The sequence below is a fragment of the Gymnogyps californianus genome, chromosome 1, assembly GCF_018139145.2.
Source record: "Gymnogyps californianus isolate 813 chromosome 1, ASM1813914v2, whole genome shotgun sequence".
NCBI classification, from domain to species: domain Eukaryota; kingdom Metazoa; phylum Chordata; class Aves; order Accipitriformes; family Cathartidae; genus Gymnogyps; species Gymnogyps californianus.
In genome coordinates this window covers 148,082,926-148,108,798 of record NC_059471.1, presented here as the reverse complement: position 1 = coordinate 148,108,798, position 25,873 = coordinate 148,082,926, and the positions used below count along the sequence as shown (strand labels likewise).

At 40.1% G+C, this 25,873-nt stretch overlaps 1 protein-coding gene across 5 annotated transcripts in view; it reads right to left on the bottom strand.

Moving 5' to 3' along the window:
- The window catches only part of EPS8 (epidermal growth factor receptor pathway substrate 8), a 141,167-nt gene that overhangs the window by 102,854 nt on the left and 12,440 nt on the right, over positions 1-25,873 (bottom strand). For 4 of the 5 annotated variants that reach the window (XM_050896617.1, XM_050896610.1, XM_050896651.1 and 1 more), the window contains exon 2: positions 1,647-1,791. The gene's annotated coding sequence lies outside the window, so the exon portion shown is untranslated. Of the gene's footprint in view, positions 1-1,646; positions 1,792-18,637; positions 18,679-25,873 lie in introns of those variants that run through there. The other variant, XM_050896632.1, reaches the window with a different exon arrangement.

Below are 25,873 nucleotides of genomic sequence, written 5' to 3'. Positions count from 1 at the left end.
TTCCCAAGATAGCAGCTGTTACGCTTGAACTGAAGTGGGAAGAGCAGTGGTAATGAGAATGAGGGGACCTTAAGGACAGGTATCTTCCAACTTGCAAAAATACAATGGATACTTGATAATAGGACCAGATTTGTTTTTCCAAACTTGTCATTAATTAAAACCTACTTGTTTTAGCCTGGTTTAATAGACTACCGGACCTTGAAATAATGTACTTGAGTTCCTTGTTCTGCCTTTGCCTCCTCCAGCATAAAGCCAGAATTACCCTCATCATTTTTCAGGCCAGAGTAATTTTCCAACTCCGCTGCTAACCAAGTTAGCACATACAGCTCCGTATGGCACTGACCTCCAGGTTTTTGTCCAAATATTCCAACAAGCACTCTTAACAATACGGTAAAAACCTGAAAGAGTTGGACAAGAGCCTGGGATGTGCGTTGCCCTTTCCGCACCCATCCTTACAGGGTGCTCCTTCTACATTCTCAAGAAGATAACTTCAAGTGGGTCTGCTTAAAGTACCAATCTTCAACTCTGACATTCATACAAAGACTCAGTATCTGCTGCTGAGCTGTATCACGCCAATGCTTTAATGGGACTCTATCCATGTAGAGAGGGGTTACTTCACCCAAATTTCACAGAGATGTTTAAATTATTAGCAATAGCTAAGGACACATATGTTGTTTTTAATAGCGAACGTGTGCTTTGCAGACCAGGCTGCATCTCATCAATAATTCCTTGGTGCAACACTCCTGGGAAGACAGCAGTCAGCCCAGCATGACAGAGTCTTAAATAAAGCAGTGTGCTACAAGGTGCAAGGCAGCACTCCACACATTTGCTGTCAAAGAATCACAGCATTTCAGCTGCTGGAAGAGGCAGATTGCCATTGTTTTATCAAGGAAAATCACAGATGGGAGAAACTGATTGGAAACCACCTTCCCCTCAAAAAAAAAAAATTGCTAGCTATTATCTTTTGCAGAGAGGGGATGTCTAGTATTGAACTGAAGACAGGATCATGCTTCGGAGGTCAAAACAAGCACACTCTTCTTTACAAAGCGTCTTCAAAAGGAAGCTGGGGATGAAGTTTGTCTGTGCACAGCCACAAGGAGATTTAAACAGGAAAAAAAAAAAAAAACCATGCACTTACATAAAGGGCTTTGGGGAGTTTCATTTTCTATTCAGCTGGAAAGGGAGTGAACAAGCACGCACACACACACACACACATTTTTAATCATCCTCATGCTGACAGCAGCCAGTCACTACTTCTGTTATCAGAGCCTCACAGCTTGTATTTCCAGGCTATGAAGCGCTAAGGCAGAGGGTATAAAACCTCCTCTGATTAAAAAGGCATGGTGATATCGTCTAGTACAACACACCAACTGCTACAGATTTGAAGTTTGGCCTCACCAGGATGTTACTCATTCAGTGGAGGGAGAGGAAAAAAAAAAACTGTAAACATACAAACAAATAGTAAGGATTTCCTAAGATTAGCTGGTAACCTGGATCACTCTCATTTTCTCTAAGCTCATCAGTCACCCTCTGGGAAAAACAAGCAAGGCAGGCAAGCCTTGCCTCCAGAAATTTATAGTTTGCAACAAGGTGCCAGTTTTTAAAGAGACAGGGAGAGAGAGAAGGTGCGCTTACGTACAACTCACCAGTGACCACTCGTGCAAATGCCACGTGCCTGGGATTAAAACTTCAACCCGGGTAGATGCTGTCCCTGCCACTGCTTGATTCAGTTCAAGTGGCTGGCATCTCTCCAGAGTCACTCAGAAGGCAGCTGCCCAACAGAACAAATCACTGAAAAAATAGAAGAGAAACAGGTTCAGCTTTGCAATTCCATTGTGCATTATTGTCCTGGTTTCAGCTAGGACAGAGTTAATTTTCTTCCTAGTAGCTGGTATAGTGCTGTGCTTTGGATTTAGTAGGAAAATAATGTTGATAACACACTGATGTTTTTAGTTGTTGCTAAGTAGTGTTTATACTAACTCAAGGATTTTTCAGCTTCTCATGGCCAGCCAGCAAGAAGGCTGGAGGGGCACAAGAAGCTGGGAGGGGACACCGCCAGGACAGCTGACCCAAACTGGCCAAAGAGCTATTCCATACCATATGACATCATGCCCAGTATATAAACTGGAGGAGTTGGCTGGGACGGGGGATCGCGGCTTGGGAACTAACTGGGCATCGATCAATGAGTGGTGAGCAATTGCATTGTGCACCACTTGCTTTGTATAGTCTAATTCTTTTAGTATTACTATTGTCATATTATTATCATTATCATTGTTTTTCATTCCTTTCTGTCCTATTAAACTGTCTTTATCTCAGCTCATGAGGTTTTTTCCTGATTCTCTCCCCCATCCCAGGGGTGGGGGGGAGTGAGTGAGCGGCTGCGTGGTGTTTAGTTGCTGGCTGGGGTTAAACCACAACAATTATACAATCAGTTAGACTTGCTAAGCACTGACTTCTTAAAATGTGATTTCCCTTATTGCATGAGAGGGAGAAGTACATTTCTGATTAGAGTTCATCCACTACTGTCAAACGTGAACTTTCGAAATACCAGTAATATCAAAAAGAAGTCCTCTGTACAGCTAATGGGAACCTCATAGTCAGAATACCTGGACAACCTCCACCCTAAAACCTGCTTTCAAGCACAGTTTGGGGCCAGATCCCTCTTCAAGGGTGGGGTGAGGAGTTTACAAAGCCATGGGTATGACAGGCTCAGCAGAGCTAAGAAGGCTGCAAACCCAAAGGGAACGAGAGTGCAACACGTTCATAAACACATTTTGTAAAAGCTTGGTCAATTACAAGCATGGAGGTATTGGTGAGAGTGGAGCCCCTTCCTCACCTCGCATCCCTGTCCCCATCGGGAAGCAACTGCTGCCCACGCAGCCCCTGCGCTCCCAACACTCAGCCGTGACTGAGGGGCCAGCAGCCCAGGGTTGCGCTCACAAGGCACCAGCAGCCACGTGGCCCGAATGGGAGAGAGATGGGAAAAAATGTGTTTGTATTGAGAGAAACTGGGGACAGCTCGAAAAACTCCCCACAAACCAGTGGGGCTGGAGCCCATGGGGCACTTGGGGAAGGAAGATGCAGGAAAGGAAGAATAAGGTGAAAACCAAGACGAGAGGCAGAGGAAGGAAACAGCAAATGCTGTAATATTTTTTTTTTTTTTTTTTTTTTTTTTTTAAGGTGACAATTATGGTATTCTCCCATTTTCTCCTCAAATTTTTGCTACCCCTCAGTTTTGAATCTGACATTCAAGAGTTTGGACAAGCTTAGTCCTTTTTATTTCATTTCTTTAGTCATACCCAACACTTTGTTCTAACCTGGTTGTACATACAAGTCGCTTCCAGCTTCATAGCTGCACCATCCCAGGTGCTGACCAGTCCTTCAAATTTTGCCAAACCTGCCCTGTTTACAGTTGAATTTTCTTATGAGTTACTCTCTTTGGGACATCATTTTGACATTATCCCAATTCTGTGACTTCTATGAGAGGTTCCATTCCCCCTCCCTTACAGGGACAGCCCTGCAGTGATGTTTTTCATTTTACAATAAATCCAATTAGAAATAATTAAAAAGTACAGATCAATTTGATATAGCAACAGAATTAGGAAGTAGCAGTAACAAGTCAATCCAGCAACAGGACAAGTGGCAATAGGTCAATTCAGTCAATCTGAATTGATGCAGTAGTTGCATATTAATATAGGAAGCAGTATATTGAGCTAGTTTATGTACTGAACCTTATCAAGTTGCTTACTAATATGACCAGATTATAGCGGTGGTTTATCTGTTAATCACCTAATTGTGTCAAAAACTTAAAATTCTAATATTTTAAGGGGAGACAGGCAATTAATGGCTTGCTGACCAGGAAACCCACGTTGAAAAAAGGACAACACATGGGCACAACACATTAAGGCAGCACGGGCTGCCTTCCATCCATACCTCATTTCCCAGCCTTGAGTCTCAACCTTTCCCAGCTCACTGGCCTTGGGCAAGACCCTCTACCCCGCTATGCCCATTTTCTCCCTTGCAAAACACGGATAAAGGTGACAGTCTTCTTAATAAAATATGAGTGCAAGTGATGAGGAGCACACCAAGAGCCAGGTATGGTTAGTAGCATATCCAATGCTTGCCAATACCCGGGGTCAGTGTGAGAGGGTTGCCACTGATCTCAGAGGAACCAAGGTCAAATTTTAAAAAAGCAACAGACCAAAAAGCCTTCAGGAGCAATCACAGTGAGACCTTTGTGTGTAGGTCTCTGTCTCTCAAAAGGGCAAGGGGGCAGACACAGCCACCTGAGGATACACCAAAGAGGAAAAAGGGACATGCTCAAAAGTTACCTCTAAATAAAACAGGGTCATCTATAAAGCTCTGAGACAGGGGAATAGGCTTGGCTACATGCATACATATATACACACACTTATATATGTATATGTATGTAAAAAAAGAGGACAGACTACACCTATTTTCTTTTCCAATAGTAACTTGTGATCTCAGTAGCTTCTTACGCAGAATTTAATTCTTCTCAGTAGTATGGAAGAACTAAAGAATTCTGCTACGAAAAGAAAGTACCAAACACTAGCACATTCATTGTTTCCAAGCTCCTTATCTCCAAAATTTGTGACAGGTTTTGGGATTCTCACCTGAAAGCCAATGTAAAACAGAAAAGGAAAAAACAGATTTCACTGGTGAGTCTCAGAGCTCCTCCTTGCTAATGTGATTTTACTGTTTGCAGCCCTGGACATGAACACAGTTAATGAATAATGACTGTGCAAACAAAATATCAGATAATGATGGGAGGGGGAGGGAAGGGTGAAATAATTGCATGGGTGGCTTGGATTGGATTTGGCATCAATTAGAAAAATCGATGCCCTTTATAATTATAGGAAAAAGGCTTTGCTAGAAAGGTAAGACAGACACGACAATCAAAAGACTTTAGTCTTTCGATTTAAATGTATGGAAATGGAAAGTTCACAAGGTTGGGGTTTTTCAGTGTGTTTTCTTTTTATAATAAAAAAATTAGCGCTTTCTCAAAAATTACATCCGAATGTGTGTGTAAACCTTCAGCTCACTTCAAAGCTGTTACAGCAGATTTCTTCTGCTTTTATCGTTCTCTGGGAATATTACTTACTACAAGTAGGACTGCCTCCTACAAGGTGCAAGATATCTTTCATTTCCCTTCTATTAAGAGCCCATGTCAGTGGGAGTTACAGCCACTTGAAGAACCAGTCCAATAACCTATCAACATCACTTAAGATCCTCCCCTAATTGGTTCCACTGACTATATTATCAAAAGAGGGCACTAGAGACTGCTCCCTGTTTGATTAAGGTTGCACAGTGTATGTTTCTTTCCCTGCTCTTACTTGTAATTCCAGCAGCTCATGCCAGATTCTCACATGTGAGAAATGCCTAATATAAGCACATGAAATGCACTGTCCTCAGTACTCCTTTAGTAACCCAGAGTAGCTTAATAATATCCCTTAAAAAAAAAAGTTAAACAAAAGGGAAAAGGACATCTCTCTACAAAACTTGCACACAATTCCTCAACTATCCAATAAAGAAAAATCCCTCACAGTTCTGGATGTTTTACTGCTACTCTGTACTTCTACAGCTCTTTTTCAGTAACACCAACAATCACACAACTCATATTTACATTACCATTTCTACAATGAGATATAAGCACTTCTGAATAAGTGCTGTTTTATAAACAATGTTTACTATCCTACAATTTATAATCACCATTTCTGTTATTCAGTATCTTTCATCAACAGATCTCAAATAATGTTTAGAAGATTTAATTGTATTGCCCAACTATCTCCGCAGATGTGACTTACAAAGTGAAAGCACAATTATACAAGGCAGAATTTATCCAGGAAATAGGAACTGCGATACTTAATCTTGCCAAATAACCAAGAGATAATTCAAAGTAAGGTATGTACAAAGAATAGTGTCTGTGCCAAGAGACTGTTTGTATTGGTTTTGCAAAGAGGGGACAGAATGTTCTCTTCTAAAGAACCACAAAACAAACTTCCTGAACCAATGCGAGTTTTCTTTTTGCTTGTATTTAATCCAAGTAAGTGCGGCCTGGCCAGACTTACTTAATAAGGAAAAAAAAAATTTTTTTTCAATTAATTTGGCATAGCCTTGTCTTGAAAAAGTACAGTCACGCTCTTCAAAGTGTGTGGAACTGGCCACCTGAACAGATCTAGAACCACTGCTGCTCTGTGAAATTAGTGATAATAGCGTGGAAGGGGGTTTTTTTGGACCATCTTTTTTAAACCATTTTTTCCATAGCATTCTAAGCAGCTGTAATCAACTCTTTTTTCTTCTTTCTTTTTTTTTTTAATGCTAGTCTCTTGATGCACACCAGCAGGGTTTGAGAATCTGGAGATAAGAGATGCAGCATGTTGAGATGGTAAAGAAGCACAGGAAAAAGAACTTGAAGTCATCAAATACCAGTTTATTTAACATAATATTTTGCTCCTAAATCAGTCATAGATGTCTTCTAGCAAGAAAAATAAAACAACAACAAAAAAAACCAACCCAAAAACCCCCCAACTTCAGCTCAGCTTTTACCTCCTTTTGCCTTTAAGTAGATGATGGGTAAGTCCACAGGGAAAAGCTTCTTTGCAAGGCATAGAGAAAAGCATTACTGGTAAGGTCAAAAGAGACAACTTATCATTTAGTGTGATGTTTTTGTAAACCCTGTTTAGAAATAGTAATGGATTTAAAATAATAAAAATATTTATATATACCCTCCACCCTACATGAGGACACTGAGCCCAAAAACCACTAACTCTACAACAGTTCTGTTTACATGTACATTTGTGAAAGTTTGACTAACAGAAACCCTCATTTCACAAAACATACAATGCAAAACTACTTCCAGAACCACTAGAAGTACAGTTTTTCCCACCAATGTACCATAGGCATATTTGTCATATTTGCCATACAAATGCCCATCTCTTCTCACAGTCTTATGGGCTAAGACGCTGCATCATCTTGCCTGAAACAGGCTGAATGCCAAAAGAGATGGAGACCTCCACACAACTCATATACAAATCAGACAGTTCTTAAAAGATTATATTCAACAATATCATTTCAAAATGCTGCACTACAATCCCACTGTAGAAGAGTCATCCTAAATAGACTGATAAAATACCCTCCAGAACTGGGAAGGATATAAAGACAGAAACCTGATGAAAGACAATAGAACTGCAAAATGTATTTCATGTTACTTATACTGACACAAAGTTTCCTAAATCTGAGTCAGATGTCTAAAAGCTGTCCATCTTCATTGCTGCAGAAGTTCAAAATTGCTATAGGGTTTGGGTTTTTTTTTATTATTATTACTGCCCTTTGAATGTTTATATCTTCCTTGATTCTGTACATTAATGCCAGACTTGGTTTATTAACAGCTAACTGTTAGATGATTTCAGTGGCTATTTACTTGTCACTGTTTCCTTGTTTACTTTTGCCTTTTTCTCACCTTCAACTTCTTGTAGAGTGAACAATGAAATCTGTTTTACTTTTAGGTTTCTCCTGCCACAACGTTTAGGTTTCAAGCTCTGCAAGGATCAGGTTTATTCATTTGAAAACCAATCAGTACCATTTTTATTTTGTTTTATTTTGAAACAGGAAACAAATTATATTATTTTCAGGTTTTATAAAAGTTGTTTTCATATATTCAACTTGGATCCACTTCTAAACTTGAGCGCATAAAAGTTACACTGGCAAATATATATAAACCCTCAGTCTCCCTACCAGAAGCATATCTTGGTAGCATTCCTAAAATTATTCTTTTTTAAATTAACGAGAGAGTATTAATAAAAGACTCACATGGTTAAGTTTCTGCTTTTCTGAAGTCAATAGATGGTTGGTCTTACATTTCAACAGACCCAGGATTCTTGTTAGTGCTACAGAAGACAAATCTGTCTCTTTAGATACATGCATGCAGTAAGCAAACAAAACTGAGCGCAGTATATTATTCAGGAAGATTAGATTATTGTCTTCAAATACCATTACAGACTTTAAAAGGATGCACATAGAGGGTATCGCAGTGGGGAACAGACAGGTGGATGTTAGCGGCTCAAGCATAAATTCCTCACTTACTCCCACAAAGGGAGATCGTAAGATTGGGAACGCTCTTACAAACTAGATTGATTCTCAGACCTTTGACAAGGACTGATGTAGCTTAAAAGATGTGTGGGAAGCATCACATGTGGCATCGGAAAAAGCAGTAAGAAAAATAATTTGTTTTTTGGAAAGGAGCAGGGGGCGCGAGAAGGGGAAGGTGTCTTTCAAGTTGCTCTGAAGGGTGTTCAGAGCAGAGCTGCTCAGCCCTTGATTCCCAAACTTACTACGTTTGATGTGACTTGAAGAGCATTTTAAATACCAATTTCCAGATACTACCTTGTGGCAAAAACACCCATCATACCCCTGTTTACCATGCAGATAGTCTGGATTCCCCCTGCACCACCCAAAGACGTTTCATTTATTTCATTTTCTTTCATCCTACTACTGGCTTAGAAGGGGACATTGTTTGCCACAGGTGCTCAGAGCAGCAGAAACTAGACCGTGAAAAGTAACTGTGCTAGTTCTTCTAGCTGACCTTTTTTGCCCAGTTTTCCTGTTCAGCAAAGGGAAAAAAAACCCAGATGACATTCCACAGAAATAGGGAAACAAAGAGGATATGCACGGACTGGGGTATAACAACATTCATCCTTCGCATATCTCAGCACTAGAGCCTACCAAAATGTCTGCTGTCCTCAGTAGAGAAGAAAATGAACTTTCCCAGCTGCTTCCTATCAAGTCTTTCCTTTGCTAGTCCTCTTGTAAAATGAGGGCTGAAATAATCCAGGCAACTGTCGCACTGTAGCCTGAAAAATCAGGTTCCTCTTTTTTTTTTCAGAAAGGCAAAGCATGCTACACAAAATACCCAGTATTCATACTGAAATTTAACAAATAAAGAAACTTGTTTAGAAAATTTGCTAATCTTGCCTTGTGTAAATTTATTATAGCTCATTTGTCTTGTGAGACTTCTAGAGACGTGGAGGAAGGAAGCCGGAAAAAAGGGAATCCCTTCACACAGAGAAGGATGGGGAAGCAGCACAAAGGAGCAGTCAGTAACTAGATAGTTAAGAAGAAAACTCATGGTCAAAAGGTGAATGACTGAACATTTGGTTCAGACTGGTATAAATTTAAAACTGTGCAGTTATTAGTCCTTCCTGAACCTGACCCTTCCTAATTCTGTTACCACACTGTAAAACTGCGTTATCAGGAAGATCTTGAATCTTTTCCGTTTAATCAAGGAAAGCACAAAAATCAGGCAGCCTTTTGAAATCACATCTACAAAGAAAAGCACAGAGGTTTCCACATCAATACACCTACAGAATTCCAGCCCATTATGGCCACTGTGACAATAAAAGTTATTTTAAGCACAGCCTGTAGTAATAAATCAGTTTTAGTGCCAATAATTTTCTCTTCGTAGCTGAGGAGCAGGGGGAGTTTCCCCATCATGACGTAATCAGAAGTTGCTTCTAAGCTATACCAAAACTTGGATTCATGAAATTTTTATCTCAGGAGAAGATAGACCACACCATGGACATGGCCTCTGAAATACCTAAACTTTTATCAAGCTCATATAATTTTTCTCCACACTCAAGCACATCAAGTCACATTGTTTATACCCAATACCAAAACAAGATACTCTTCATCAGTATGTGCTATCCTTTCCCTGGGAATCACAAATAGGCACAGTATCAAGATGTCTGGATGCCACAATTTTAAGTTCATCTCCCCATTTTCTCAAACACCATTTCTTACCTATGCCTTTACCTTTATCCCTAATTAGAATCACTGATGTTAGAGCTCATCTAGTCCGCTAGGGTCAAAGCATTGCACCATAAGTGATGTTTCCCAGTCTCTTCTGATATTGCCCATCAAGGTAATAAAGCTCCTGCTCTAACTCAAAGCAACCTGTCACACAACTCAGCAGCTAATGACCTTTTTTCTTCTACTCCATCATTGGCACTAACCACAGTCTTTGAACTCATTATTATTTTCTGTATAACCTCTACTTCATGAATTAATGGTTTATCAGAATTTAATGTGCTTCATTGTATTGCGTTCCAAGTTAAATCATCCAAAAAATCAATGCAACTATGAAAAGCAAGGTTTGTAATAGCTTTTATTAGTCTAGTAATGCAGCTGGGGGAAAAAAAAAAAGAAAAAAAGAGAGAGCAAACCTGTTTTCAGGCCAACTATCAGGTCTAATGAAAAAAGCGACACGTTATTTTGCCGAAAGAAGAATCAGGAACCTAATAGTCTGCCTACTCTGCAACAAGGACAAGGTGGCAATTTTCTTGGGGCCACTCTATTCCTTCAAAAGAATCTGCAATGCTCCCAATAGAGCATAACTACTAATTCCTATAAAAAAGAGATTCAAACAACAAAACATATTTTTATAGTACTTATCACTACCACTTTACTTTTATTGCTAGTTCCCATTGCACTAGTACACATCACTGGGAGCAATCCAGTCTGGAGCAGGACTCTGGCCATAGTCCTCGCAATACCTTCAGAACTCGCAATACTCTGAAAGGCAGGGATTTCTGGAGACCTTGGGCAAAATATTCTCCTCAGATCCTACATAAGAATAACAAATATGACAGTTCCTTTACTGTGGGACAAGGTCCCCTAGCTCTGTTTCTTGTAGGTGATGACTGGTACCAATGATGGCCAAGTACTCATAAGGAGCCCTACGATGGACAACTATAAAGTAATATTTCTTTAATCAATTTCTACCCAGCTACTCCCAAGCCTGAGCTAGGAATCAGCTTTCTAAAAGGTCCCACTTCTTAAAAAAAAACAAAGAACAACAAAACCCACCACTTATCTCTATAAAGATTTTCTTGCTAATGTTTTGTTTATTGAAGCTATTAAAAGGTAATGTTTTCAGTAATGTCTTGCAGTAATGCCCTTCTACAAGTTAAGGGTGTACAAAAAGGAAATCCTCATGTTTAAATACCTTCCAACTTTTCTAAGCATCTCTCTTCCTCTGTTTTATAACTTCGGAACAAGAGTGTTTGTCCTTGATCTGATCCCAGTTTCTTTTTGACTTTCTTACATCATCTCATCTGTGCTTTTATTTGTCTTACTAATAAGGAGCTGATTCTGCAATGTGGCACATATAAGTACAAAAGTCTAATTACCATTCATTTTAGGCCAAGAGCAGGATTTACATCACAAACAAAAAAGCCTAATCCTGGGCTAACTGATGATACATAGAAACAAACATGCAAAAAGCTCAACCTCCCTGCAAACTGCGTCGGGGGGGTGGGGATGATGAAGGCCAAAACACCATGGTTACAAGGACACTTTTCCCTGGCTCTATATTAACCTATCTGCATACCCCTTGTATTTCCACGCTATTTTTGCCTGGCAATTATGACCAAAACACAATAACCTAAAGCAACGTGGCTAGACAAATTCGGAGTCACACAGCCAGAATAAGGACATTAAAGATCTACATGACCAGAAGGGACTTCTGTGCATCTCATCCAAAAGCAAAACATGTGAAAGCTAGAGGAAAGCCAGCCCATTAAGTTTCCCAAGAATGCCTAAAATTTTGGCTTGCCAATATCAACAAAGTATTTTAATACTGTTTGGTTTTGTTCACTGCAGAGAGTCATGAATTATCATTACCAATGCTTAACACACACAAACATAAAATCCCTCTGAACAAACAATTCCTAATCCAATGTTTCATCGTTTTAATCTTACCACCAGAATTCTACTGGGGAAAATAGATAAAGAAAAGCAGAAATCCACTCTAACCATCTAAAATAATGTTCATCACCTTGTTATTTTATGCATTCACAGCTACTTTTAGACTTGCAAATGTGGCCATAAAATATCGTGTTCATGGTGCTGAATCAAAAAACAAAACCCCAAATTGGTAAACAAATTTAAGAAAAATGTGGATAAAATAGTGTTCACTGTAGGCTGAAAGAGTTTATGCCACGTCTTTGCATGGAGCAATAAACTCAGGGCCAAAATACAAAACTTAAGATATGAGGTTGTATTGGAAAGGCTGACAACACGGGTACCGCAAAATGCATCTTACACACGTGTATTACCAGACTTGGAACAAAAGGAGAAAACTTTTTCTGTGTTCAGGGCAGGTTTAGTGCAAATCCATGAAGCTCCTAAGCACAACACTTTTCATTTCTTCTCTTCCACACCATCTTTCTCCTTTCACAGAGCAGAAATGTGGCAATATATCCCATGGAGTAGGATAATTCCACAGCCTCAAGATCTGCAGAGGACAACAAATGTATCCCAAACTGAAGCTACCCATTTGGTTGTCCTGATTTCAGCTTGGATAGAGTTAATTTTCTTCTTAGTAGCTGGTACAGTGCTGGGTTTTGGATTTAGTGTGAGAATAATGTTGATAACACTCTGATGTTTTAGTTGTTGCTAAGTAGCGCTTATCCTAAGGTAAGGATTGTTCAGTTTCCCATGCTCTGCCAGCAAGCAGGTGTGCAAGAAGCTGGGAGGGAGCACAGCCAGGACAGCTGACCCGAACTAGCCAAAGGGATATTCCATACCATAGAACATCATGTTCAGTATATAAACTGGGAGGAGTTGGCCGGGAGGGGCGGATCGCTGCTCGGTCGGCAGGTGGTGAGCAATTGCATTGTGCATCACTTGCCTTTTCTTGGGTTTTATTTCTCTTTTTTTTGTTATGTTCATTTTCAATATTATTATTATATTTTATTATTATTATTGTTAGCATTTTATTTTACATTAGTTATTAAACCGTTCTTATCTCAACCCACGAGTTTTACATTTTTTTTCCCCGATTCTCCTCGCCATCCCACTGGGAGAGGGGGAGGAGTGAGTGAGCGGCTACGTGGTACTTAGTTGCTGAATGGGGTTAAACCATGACAGGAAGTAAGGAAACCAGATTTTCCTGGTGGTAGAAGCAAGAACACAGCTCAGCTGAAGTGGGTGAAGTTTTGACCACGCCAGCAAGGGCCCAGTCTTAAACCCTTACTAAATACACAGGTTTGCCTGTGAATACAGAATGGCTGTGTATGTTGGGATTTTAATTAAATGTTAACGTCTGTATCGTTGCAATTTATTAGATAGTCTAATAAACCACAGCATAACTTACTCACATAATTGGGCTCAGCAACCTGCTCAGAAACCTACCAAAAGCAAGGAGAGTTTCTGGGTGCTCAGCAAACCTCTCAAGCTCTGTTATGGCAAAACACATTAAAGCAAAGAAAGAGGAAAATTTTGGTAACTCTCCCGGGAAGTTTCACTTCTTTGGAACATTACAAAAACCAGAGAAGAGACACACCTCTTTTTAAGCCTAATGAAGAAAGTAACAGCTACCAGCCTAACTGGAAGCCGACCTTTACCAATTGTTTGCAGGAGATGTGATGAGGTGAGAAACTCTAGAAGCCTCTCCAGTATGTCAGGTAACCCACTACATTATTTACATAGCCCAAGCAGTGTTGTTTGTCTTTAACTTCAAAACAATTTGTGCACCCTTATTAGAGTTTAATAATAAATCCACAGTTTCCCTCTGTTTGCCAAGATGAAATAAAGACTGCTAAAATAAAGGAAGGATGCACATGGGAGACACACAGGGAAAAGAAGACAGAGAAACCTTTTGATCCATCAAGATCATTGTCGTTGTTTAACCCCAGTCAGCAGCCAAGCACCATACAGCCGCTCCCTCACTCCCCGTCCCGTCCCCCCCCCCGCCCCACTCCCAGTGGGATGGGGAGCAGAATCGGGAAGGGAGCCTCAGAGCAAACAGGTTCGTTTCCCAGGAGGCTCAAAACACTGCTGTCAGTGTCATGCCATGCGAAAAAAAACCCCAAACATAAACCAGCTACTTCAGGTTGCCCACCTAAGACACAGACCTATGAAATACATAAATTACGTCAGTGGATTACACCAAGCACGCCCTGTGTGCAAAAGTTTCCTGCAAGCTTCTAGGAATTGTTTTAAAACTAGATGAATGAAAAAATGGGCCAAGGAGAAGTAAGTGACAGCTTTTAACTAGGGTGTTTCTAGAAGAAAGACCAAACCTAATACTGTCCTTCACAGCTCTGGAGCACTGAAATCTAATTTAATGCAAAAAAAAAAAAAAAAAAAAAAAAAAAAAAAATCAAAAAAACCAACACCAAAACAAAACGCTGGTGACGTCTATTTGTGCACAAATTTTCTTACAAGACATAAAACGAAGAGATATGAAAGAACACTAAATATGCCCTTCAGAACCAGAAGTGGAGAGATGCCTTGTTGTTTTGAAAGAGGGCAATATTGGCCTGATGAAGACAAGTATTTAAAAGAAGTTCCTATTGGATTTAAATCAAAAGAGCAATTTTCCTCAGAAACAATCAATAGACCTAGAGATGCAAAACTGCTGTCTGTTTTGTTAAAATGCAGACATCCTCAGGAGGTTAAGTAATTCTGCATGGTCTCACACATCTAATGATTTCTAGCGCAGGATTTAAATGGAATATTTAAGTCAACTTAAGAATACATACAAAAACTACACATATAAGTGACTACCATCTTTATCACTTTTAGCTTTGTCCCCTTCTCGTATATGGAAACATCCACTATAGGAATTTTTTTTCTAATATTACTATTATAGTTGCAAATTTGATCAAAACAATTTACAGGCTTAGCATGACAAGACAGGCTTATCAAATGAGCTTTCAACCTACTGGTCTGAAAAATACTCTTCTCATGAAGAGAAAAGCACAGTAATCTGTATTACTGAAAGTCTAACTCAAGTCTAAAAATGATTAAGTTAAAATGTATTTACAGAAATGTGAATTTAAAATGTATTTACATTTTAACCAGAAAAAGTAACGGTCTGCTTGTCTAACGATCCTTTCAAGCTTTAAACTCTACAATATTATGATTTTCTTTTTTTGTTTTGGCCCCTCCTATCACTGGCTTAAATTTAGTTAAGATTAATTTGATTTACTGGCCCTCTAGGAATTGGACAAACATAACTAATATATTAGGCTGAGAATTCTATCTTTGATTAACGGGCTTCAGGCAACTCCATGGGGACCCTCAAGTCCTTAAACAAGTTAATCCTCACGTAAGTGTTGTGGCTTCATACTCTGGGCTCTTCAGTGAGAACACGCTAAACTCTTTCCCCACCCAAAGGAGAACAAAGATGTGCCAATTCTCCACAAAGAATTAACAGAATAATAGCCGGACGTACAGTGAAAAGGTTCTTTGTCTTGAAAGGCATAAATGCATCTTTCTGCACAAGAGATGATTGTGTTAACTGGAGCACTGCTTATTCTGTTACGCTAAATATTGCCTCAGGACCTCAACCAACCATGAGACAGCAAGGCTACATGCCAATTTATTAAGTTACTTCAGAAGAATGATGCTCAGGCCAGGATTTCGAAGTTCTAAATCTTTCCTTATAGGACATTAATGTAAATGCGGGATGACTTCAAGTACAGCAGCAGAATGAAGACAAAGTACTCAGTCTGTGCACACTATCTTCTTCTACTTGAGACTCAGGTAGCTGTTCCACTGAGAGACGACACATTCCACCTACAGTGTAAAAACACCTAAGCACTTGTCTGTAATAGCTTTAAGTTTTGTCATGTAAAATATTCATAAATTAACCAGGTAAATATTTGCTTAGTAGCAATGCTGGGCCAGTGATTTCACAAGATCCCCCGATTTACCCTTGTGAAAGTAGTGAGATTAATATACTCCACAGTCTGTAGAGCAAACAACATTAGAACAAATTCTCTCGGGAAAACCAGCCAGGAAGATGCTACATTTATAGAAATGGGAGTTTAAGTCACTTGGTTCATTTTTTTAACCACTCATTATTTATACCGATAGCGGCAATGGTGGGATGGCTGCTGAGGAGACCAAGAAAAAAAACAACTTTTGACCACAGTGTTGTCAACACGCAGCTGGGAATTCAGATACCTCCTCCCTGGTCCTGCAGTGAGTAGCAATAGCACTCACGAAGCTAAGCTTCGTCCCCAAAATGCTACTGATTTACACAAAACTGCCAGAAATGAAGACTGCTTTCAGTGGGCAAAACCAAACACAGTGGGCACAGATGGATTAAAAAAAGAAGTGCATATCACCGAGCTGCAAAAATACTGCAGCAACAGGAAAATGAGTATATTATGTTTAATCACCTGTCTTCCCGATGGAAGTAAAAATGTTTTGCATACAAGACTTACTCAGACACATAACAACTCACAGAATTAAAAACATGACATATTTTTCAGTCTAATTCTTTTCTAGGTATTTGAAGTGCATTTTTGTTTGCACTACAACCACACAATGCTGACACAACAAAGAGCCCGTCAGTGCTGTAAATCATATTTTTAAGTTCCAGTGAGACATGATTATGTGTTATTCAGGTTACATCTGGATTCTTCTTGACAGTGTGAAAGCTGGCAGTCCTCTAGCCAGGCAAGAAAATAATAATTTTCCCATGTATCAACGCTTAGACAGTTCCTAAAAATCTAACTTTAGCTTTGCATATTGGTTTTTAGGAATCTGCAAATCCTTTGTGATTTGACAGTTTCCAGTATTATTTTCACTGTGAATCTCCTTGCAAAACCAGGCCTGAAAAAAATCACATTCCTCTGTCACAGCCCAATGGGGAACTTCTCGTGCGAGCCATGAAGCCCAGCTGAGCACTTCCCAGCACAAGCACTGGGACACAGCAGCAGATGCAGGAGCTCTCTGCTTAGCTTGTACCCAACAAGGAAGAAAAGATTAAAGAGTCTGTACTTCTTATTTTTCCCCTTTGTAAGCTGTTACAAACCCCATGTTTTGCTCCATTATGTTCCAGGTTAAGCAAGACTGCAGAACAAGGAGGGGGTTGGGCAAACATTTCCCGCTAAATTTGCATGAGGGAAGGGAAATATCTATGGCCTTACACAGTTATTCTCAATCAGTGTCCCAGGGGTATAAACTATAGCTGTTCTATCTAACCAAACGGTTATTTGCATTCAAGTCAGGACTGAGATGCAAAGCATCAACAACAGACTTCTAATTATAACTATGTAAAATATTACCCTACTCTCAACTATCAAAGATCATAAAAGAGAAGAAAAAAGAACTGTGGACATGCACAATAACTCTCTCTCCTCCACCTCCAGGAAAGGCATAAAGCTGACTACAAGCTTTGTTTTTTAAATACTTTCCGTTTGCCTCCTCTTCAGGAACACTTACAGAGAAAACAAATTACCTGTGGCTTCCAAGTTGGTAACAGAGCTGGTCTGCAAATATGTCTTGGCATAAGGCCTCAGGTCACCACCCTAAATTTTCTTGTCTCTCTAGCCTTAAGCAAGTTCAATTTGCCTACTAAAACTAGCCCCCCCCCAAAAAACCCAAACAACAACAAAAAAAAACCCACAACACAACAAAACAAAAAAAATAACCCCCCAAATCTGTAGAGGAATATTCTCCAAGGACAAAGAGGAACTGGCAGTATTAGCTGAGAAATAGATTCCCCCCTGTGCTTCGGGGGGGGGGGGGGGGGGGAGAAGAATCAACTCACAATATCCTGGCAAATGGAAGCTATGGAGTTTTCCACCCCCTGAATTAGGAAAATGGCCTCTTACTTATCACAAAGTCATGGAAACCCCACCACAAGCAGGGCCCAAAGACAGTTTGGGCTCAAGAAAGATCCATCTGTTCTTTATATTTTACCCCATAGGCGCCACAGCCGTCACTCAATGCTGCAAATAAACTGATGATGAGAAGTAGGCAATAGGAAGCTACCAGCTGGAACTGAATAAATATTTACAGATGTCCCAACATACCTAGCAAAAGGCCTACAAAAGTTGAATGTAGCAAGCTAGCAGGATCTGACCATGGTGAAAAAGACTCTTACAAAGAATCTTTGGCATTATCAATTAGTCCAGGCACGCCTCAACCAAATGTGCATGTGAAGTACACCTACAACCAGCAACGGGGGTTGCTGTCCCTCCCAGCCTCTCTTCTCTCTCACCCAAATGTACTCCAGAATGTGAGACCCGCTGCTGTCTACAAACAGCTCACAGATGGTGCTAAACCCCTCAGCTAGACTGTAAAGAAACCCAAACCCAACACCATAATTCAATCCAGCTGCAAGCTCAGAGAGGCATCCAGCCCATCATCTGTGATCCAGCCTGTACTCTGCTCCATTGAGTCGGTGGGGGGTGGGGGGGCACCGACAGGGTTGGCCCACAGCCGTACCACAGAATGAGTGGTAAAACATCACCCAAAATAAGAGAGAACATCTTACACAGAAGAAAGAGAGCAGCCGTCACATTCTTGCATGTGGGAGATGCTTGCATCTTAAAAAACAAGCCTCTTTTGATTAGACCTTGGCAAAAAAGCATAAAAATCAAAGAGGAGGGAATTATTCTTACTAGATAGTGTAAAAATATTTACACAATAGTTCCTAACAGCTCATCCCCATCAAGATTTCCTCATTTCCTTTAAGTGCATATGCAGCCCCTTTTAATTCTGTTATCTTCTTAGGGAAAGGGTGATGAAAAGGAACTGTTCGATCCGCCCTGGACAAGGTCCAGTCTCCAGGGCACTAACTCTGAAGGTGGGCTCTTACCTGTGCAGGGCTTCAGAAGGAAGCAACGCCTTGGCAGAGCACAGGACACCAGCCGCCAGTCACCAGAGCTTATGTCTGCCTGTTTTTAAAGCACGGAGAAGAGAAAGTGATTTTCAGGAGCAGAAACCCAGCAGTGCAGGTAGTGCCCGTCTAGCCCCTGCACCCAGTCGGCTGGGTGTCCACGTGTCGTGCTCAGGTCCTGCGGTGGCCCCTTCCCACAGCCACTGCACTCATGGAGGGAGAGCCATACTACCAGAGACCAACAGCTTGGGCCAGCCCCTCCATCACTGGCCATCAGCACGCGGGAAGCTCCAGAGCAGCATCTCCAGTTGCTCACTCAACACAGAGTGAGAAGGAAGGCACAGACAAACGGGATGCAGCAGAGGCAGGCAGAGACAGAGTGAGGGATTATTTTTTCTTAGTACACTAGAGATGATGTTTTATTAGAGTTCACAGACTTAACACATTTCAAGAGGAGTACTAGAAAGTTAAATGAGGTGTGCACACCTAACTCAAGTCCCAAATGGGATATATGGTGCCCGGTTACCATAGCAACTTTCCTTTCAAGGTCCAGGACAAACCAGATTTCTGATGCTCTCAATTGTGAGAACAAAATGGACAAGGTAACTATTGATATGTTGTTATTTTAAGTGCCTGAAAAAACAAAGCAAAATAAATAAAAATATTTCACTTAAGATCATAAAAACCCTTTTTTTTCCCAGGAGGTCAAGAGAAAACCCTATGCACAGTGGATATTCAAAAGCAAGAACCCAATGAGGGGGGGGATCATCAGGGAGAACAGGATGGTCCCCATGAGCCAAAAATTTGACATATAGCACACCTCCATTAGATGAAAGCACATCCTTTTAAAATGTTATTTAGCATAAGAGTCGTAAAAATGTGTAATGCCTAGTGCAATACCTCAAAGGCTGATCAGGTAAGACCTTTCTTTAAGATCAGGTCATTGCTTCATACAGGAAACATGACTTTACTTGAAAGAGATCTTTCATTCACTAATTAGCATTAGTGCTTTAATAAGAGAATATTTCAGTTTTAATCTGAGCCAAAGTCTCACTACTGTGTTACAGAAATTAATTTTGTTAATTGAAGCAGCGTTCTCTTCCAATCAGTGAGCTGCAGACTACTTGCTACAATGAAAATGGCTTTACTTTATAAGCATTTCTGCAAATGTCCAGCTTGGTTATTTATACTATGCCTTTTAGAAATTCCTCATACATTTTTTCAACTGATTCATCATTTCCTTTCATTCAATGTTCAAACCTGATGTGAAGGGATTCTAGTAATTGTTCAGAAGCATCCTCATTTTACCAATGGACGAAATTTTATACTATTCCTTTAAATATGATTGCAATACCGAAGTGTAGCACCAGCAAAAAAGCTGGCAACGTTCGCCTTTCTTTGGGATAAATGGGAAAAAAATAATATCTTGTTATCACCACAGAGAAAAAAAGCTGATGTTCCTGTCAGCTACGACTCATTGAATTTTTTGGTTTTGTTTTTAATTTATTTTTAAAGGAATCTTAACAGTCTTTTTTTCTTCAGGAAGTTTAAGGGTTGCAAAACTTCCTTTTCGTCTCAATATTATTATCTGTCAAGAGAAGAGCAAGCCTCCAAGCCGCTGCATCGGAGGTTGGCAGAACTGTAAGCTTACGTTAAAAAGGCTGGTAGTTAAGCAGACCGTCACAACTCTTAGTTTGTTACAGAGCAATAAATGGGTTATTGAGAGGTTGCATGGAAGTCGCAAATCCATTAGTAACATCTAGTCTGTCCTAACCATTCCCATCACCTTGAAAGTCACCTTTGCACTCTCTATTAGTCATCAGCTTCAGACAAGATCATTGTATTACTGCCGCAGCCTGAACTCTATTTAGGGAAAAAGAAAAAGGTTAAAACAAGATTCATTTATAACTGTATCATTTAAGTTCTGTTTACCAACTGACCAGGTAAGCATTTCAGAGTGTATGTTTTCTATAGGTTGCAGAAATGTTAACCAGTGACATAACTGCATGACAACATCAGAATTAAGACACATCTACAACTTGCTGAGAGAAGGGAAGAGAAAAAAAAAAAGAAAAAAGAAAAAAATTGAAAAATCTCACTTTGTCAGGTCAGTTTTACAGTTTCTGAAATGCCAGTTGTTCATTTTAGCACACCACTAGTCTCAAATGGTGAAGGTACTGTCAATCAAAATACTCCCATTACAAGCAAGCTCAGGGCTTATATTTAGGCATGGGAGTGAGAGAAGAGGTAGGGGAAAACAATCTCTGTTCTGGGAATATACTTAGATATAATAAACTGGAAGAATAATGAAGAAATTAAAATATACAGGTTCGCACAGTACAGCCTTGTAAGAGCAGCAGCAGCATTATGTTAAGGGCCGATTACAGCTCGAGTGACCGAGGGTCTCCTTTTGTCTCTTTCTGCTCTTTTGGCTCACAGCCCTTTTAGATGAGAAAAGTGACCGTGTGCCAGCGGTGCTTGCGTGTCCCGAGTGCTTCAGGTCCTTTAAAGATAGATGGAGGGTCGTGGCCTTCATTCTCTGGGTCTGTATTTTTAAGAATCATTCTGCATACCTTCAGTGTATGTGTGGACTCTCAAGAGCCATTACAGAGGCTTAGCTTTCAGTCAGAGCTTTGCATCTGCCCTCTTAAAAGTCTAATTTCTCAAATGCTCATCCCCTCCTCCCCAAAAATGAGTATTCCCAACTTAGGTTCCTCTTGAGAGCAAAATTTAGCATCTTCCATGGTATAATCTTCAGCTAAAGCACTGTATCCTTCTATTAAACTTTTATCTTAAGAGACAGTATTTTCTTGAATTGTCCAAAAATGCCACAACCTGCTTTTAGCAACCTGTAGGCAAAGTGCCCAACACCTCTTTGAGCTGCAATGCAGCTTTCACCCCTAATTGTCCAAGCTCTCATGACTACAGTCACCTCTTCCTTTACTCTTGGGAACAACAGTTGAATTTGAATGCTGGTGCCTCATGTTTCATCCCTGTTAGATGAACCAGCATATCCATTTCCAGCACTAATAAGTTTAAATGAGTAGTGACAGTTTCCAGTCATGCAGAAACATAGGCAGACTCAGATGTCATTCTCAAAATGGTAACTGATTTGAGAGAGAGCATCACAGTCAAATTGCCAAAATAGATATCTGTTTTTAAATGACTCATTAAAATCCATGGCAGATCAAAGGGCCTAACAGCAAAAGGATTATTAGGAAAAAATCCCACCATATTTAATGTGTTCGCTAACATGTTAGAATCCCCAAGAAGATAAAGCAATTTAAGTTTCAAACAAAAGTACTTGTCTTTGTGAGAAAAGACAACTTATTATTAATTGAAGATAAAATCACGGTACGGGAGGTGAGCCAGTTTATTGTTTTCACAAGACTTAGCAGACTGAACTCAGGATAACAGAAGAATCCCAGGGCTTTGCAAAAGAGGGATAAAAGCTACAAACTCTAGTTTCCTGAGCGGCAGCACTGACGTTCCCCACTCCAGACCTCTGTTTGCTGCCACTGTCATAGCCCCACCTGATATCATGGCTGGGGATTTAACTTTCTACGGTCTTTGGGGCAGTCATTTTGACTTTCACTGTCTAGCAGCTAGCAATACAGGTCTGCAGCCAGTCCAAAAGATCTGGAGACTGTAAAAATATATGGAAACAAAACCAGCTTCTTTTGCTCCATCCATACAGTGGATGCTATGAAAAACACAGGGTTCATAAGCAAGAAAACTAGTGCTGTACTTCCCATTTAATTGTTAGCCTTTACAGGGGTAAGTCTAGACAGAGAAAGAACTGAGTGAAAACAAACTGAAGCACCTCATGGCAGGGGACCCTGGAGGCTCTCCTAACTCGCAACAGTCACATACTGAAGTTTTTAAATGGAGGTGGAATAAGCCCCCATACATTACCATTCTGCTCATTCCCCAGTCAACAGCCCCCACTTCTTCATCCTCACATCACTTACCACTGCTAGTACACCTACCTCTACAATGCCAATACCGAAATATGACAGCTGATTCTTCAGCCTAGCAAGCAACTGGAAATTCCGATGGATTTCAATAGAGAAGAGCTTAGACAAGTTTACAGTAAAACTTGCTCAGCTTTGTTTGAGGCAATACTGAGTAGTAAAATTGAGGATGAGCTACCGTATTTCATTCATTAGCTTCAGAAATCTTAATAGCCAGCCTTGCACACAAGAAATCTCAGCTATTTATAAAATGAACAGCCCCAAACCAGAGATGGTAATCCTCACATTTACTTCACCAGGGTGCAGGAAGCACCCAAAAGATGTTATCTGTCATTAAGAACTCACATCAATCGCTGAATTTCCACCTCTCATCTGAAACCTACAGCTGCACACAGTAAAATCAGAATCAACCTATATGAAACAATGTATTGCAGCACTTTCAGCCTCTCTTCACTATATGGTCTAAGTGATTTCTTTGAAGTTCATACCCCAGTGACATACCAATGAGATTCCCGAGGACTGCAGAAGAACATTAAGGAACATTAAAGAGAGACAAGGGAGACCATTAGGTAGTTTTATATAGTCTCTCTCCCTTTTTCTTGAAAAAAGCCCTCTCATCTCAGATAAACAGCGGGTTTTTCTTGGTTTATTTGCTTTTATGTCTGGAGTTAGACATTGCCCAGCAGAGTTCTCATGAAAACATAACGCTCATTTAAAATAGTACACACTTCAAACAAAAGATGTGTCTCACAGTAAGATCAGGACACAAAAAACCAAACAAGAATGGCGACAAATTCTTTTAAATTGTTTCCAAATGATCTAATTTTCTATTACTAAAACAAGCATCTGAATTTTCTTGGGGTTTGTTTTGGTTTTTTGTTGCGGGTTGTTGTTCTTTTAATTTGAGATTTTGGGCCTCAATCTCACAAGCATTTAAGTTAAACACCAGGCAGTCAGACAAGTTGTCCCATTAATATCAGTGGAACAAATAAGTATTTATAGATCAACGTTTTGATCCTGAATCAACCCTCTCCCCTGCAGCTGAGGGCAACTCTTTCACGAACACCACCACCAAGCTTTAGCAGTGAACATTTCCAACAGGGCCGAAGAATACCTTCAAACTGGTCAAGGTAGGTCTGAGGCAATTCTCAGTAAGTTTTGAAACAAAATATTTCTGTTCACTACGTCCAGTGAAGGGGGAGAAGATTTTTTGTTAAGTCACAAATGTTTGAGTACTACTGTACATCAGAGCCTATGCTCCATCAGATTCATAGTACATGAACTGTATCATTGTCTGGAACATATCAACTGCTGAAGACAGCAGTATGTACATTATGTACAATACGTACGTTACCAGATGTGGTTTTCCTAGGAAAGACACTTGATCTAGATGAAAACAAAATACACAGCTGTTGTAAAATTGGAAAGAAATTGAAAAACTATCCACACAGAATATGTACACATAATGTCTTAAAGGCATAAATGAGGAAAAAGCAAGAGAGGGCAAAAGCCCTGCATTTTTTTTCTGCCAGAGCAATGACTCAGTGCATTTCTAGAAGCTCTAGGGGGAATATGTGTCTGGAGTGGTGAGTGCACATTAGACAGAGAATGCTAATCACATATGGTTTCTAATCAGTGAGTGCAACATCACCATTCCAATGCCTATGAAAAAAATTTTTCTGTACAACAAAAATGACCCCAAGCTCCAGATCTGCATCATTTTTAAGGTCAGTTGATCCCTGAAGGCACACGTCTATCACAGGGTAAGAACAGGGGAATATCTGGAAGTCTCCATTATTTTATGTCATCATGGCAACAACACTGCCTCAGAACATCTCCTCATTACTGGAAGCAAGAGTCCCATGCAGGGGAGGCATGCAGGGAGCACAAAGAGCAAGGTCATCTGTAAAATTACCACGCACTTTTCTTTACATCCTAAAGAAGTCACTGCACTAAAGCTCTGTGAGGGAGATTTTAAGACCAAGGAGGACTTGCATCACTTGTGACACATTCCCACACAGTCTTTGTGGATTCAATTTACTAAATTGCCTGAAGTGACATCTGCGAATCTTGTTCAGTAGCAGCCATAAGGGAGACACGACCATGGAGAAAAAGTGTTATTGCTGGCATTATTGGGAGTGCTAGCACAGCATGCATCTAGACATCCCAGTTGCTATACAACACCACCTCTGTGGTCTAGGAGGTAGGAAGGCCCTGAGCCTCTCAAAAATCAACGTGAACCTGTACAAGAACCTCCCCAACACTTCTATGGATTTCTCCCACAGGGTAATACAGCCTTTAATTCTTAGAAACTGTTTTGCAACCAAGTGTCTCCATCTGCCATGTGAGCAAAAAATGATTATGCAGAGAAGTATATAGTGGTTCAGAAAGTGATCTGAGTTTATACAATTTATACAGTGAAGCATGAAAAGAAAGAAGTACAGACTCCAGGATCATCTGCTTTTAGCCTGTGAGGTTTTGGGGGAAAAGGTCTACATGTAGAGGAGGAAATCTGGATTGCATCTGTTACGTGCCAAAAAAAAATATATATATATAAATACAAACAACAGCATCTAGAGGGTAGCACCACGTAGTGGCATTCACACAATTCAAACACAGAACCACTAAAAATTCACTAATGTACTTAGTGAAAAATGCCAATGTTTGCCAGAGACAGGTAGTTTAAATTATTGTGTCTATCTTCCTCAGAGAGGAAGGACAAGAAATCTTGTTTTATATTTTTTTACCAGAAATAGAAGGGTAGAAACTCTCCTCCTTCATACACTCTGGAGGTCAAACTAGATGATGTAATGATCCCTCGTGGCTTTAAACAGGTTTTATAGATTATCTGACTTAAAAATAGACACAATGTTTAAATAATAAAATTCTCTTGAAATTGAGTGCCTAATACAACAAGCCTCCAGTCACTGGCTAAGATCTGGAGGAGCTATGACCATACCAATATTTGTAATAAACCAAAGAGAAAATCTTAGGTAGATATTCTGAAATTGAAATTTTATCCCACTGACTCTATCCGCCTGAAAAGCAAACGATATGTACTATCTTCTATATAGTCTGCTTTAGCTAGGTGCAGACCTCCAGAAAAGCATGCAGACGGAGGATGTGTCCATGGTGCAGACACCATACCCAGGTTCGGGTACTGGACCCAGTCTAGCCATGGCAGCAAGGACCTCTGTCCTCAGCCAAGAGGCATGGAGTCCACCGTGTCCCATGCAACTGT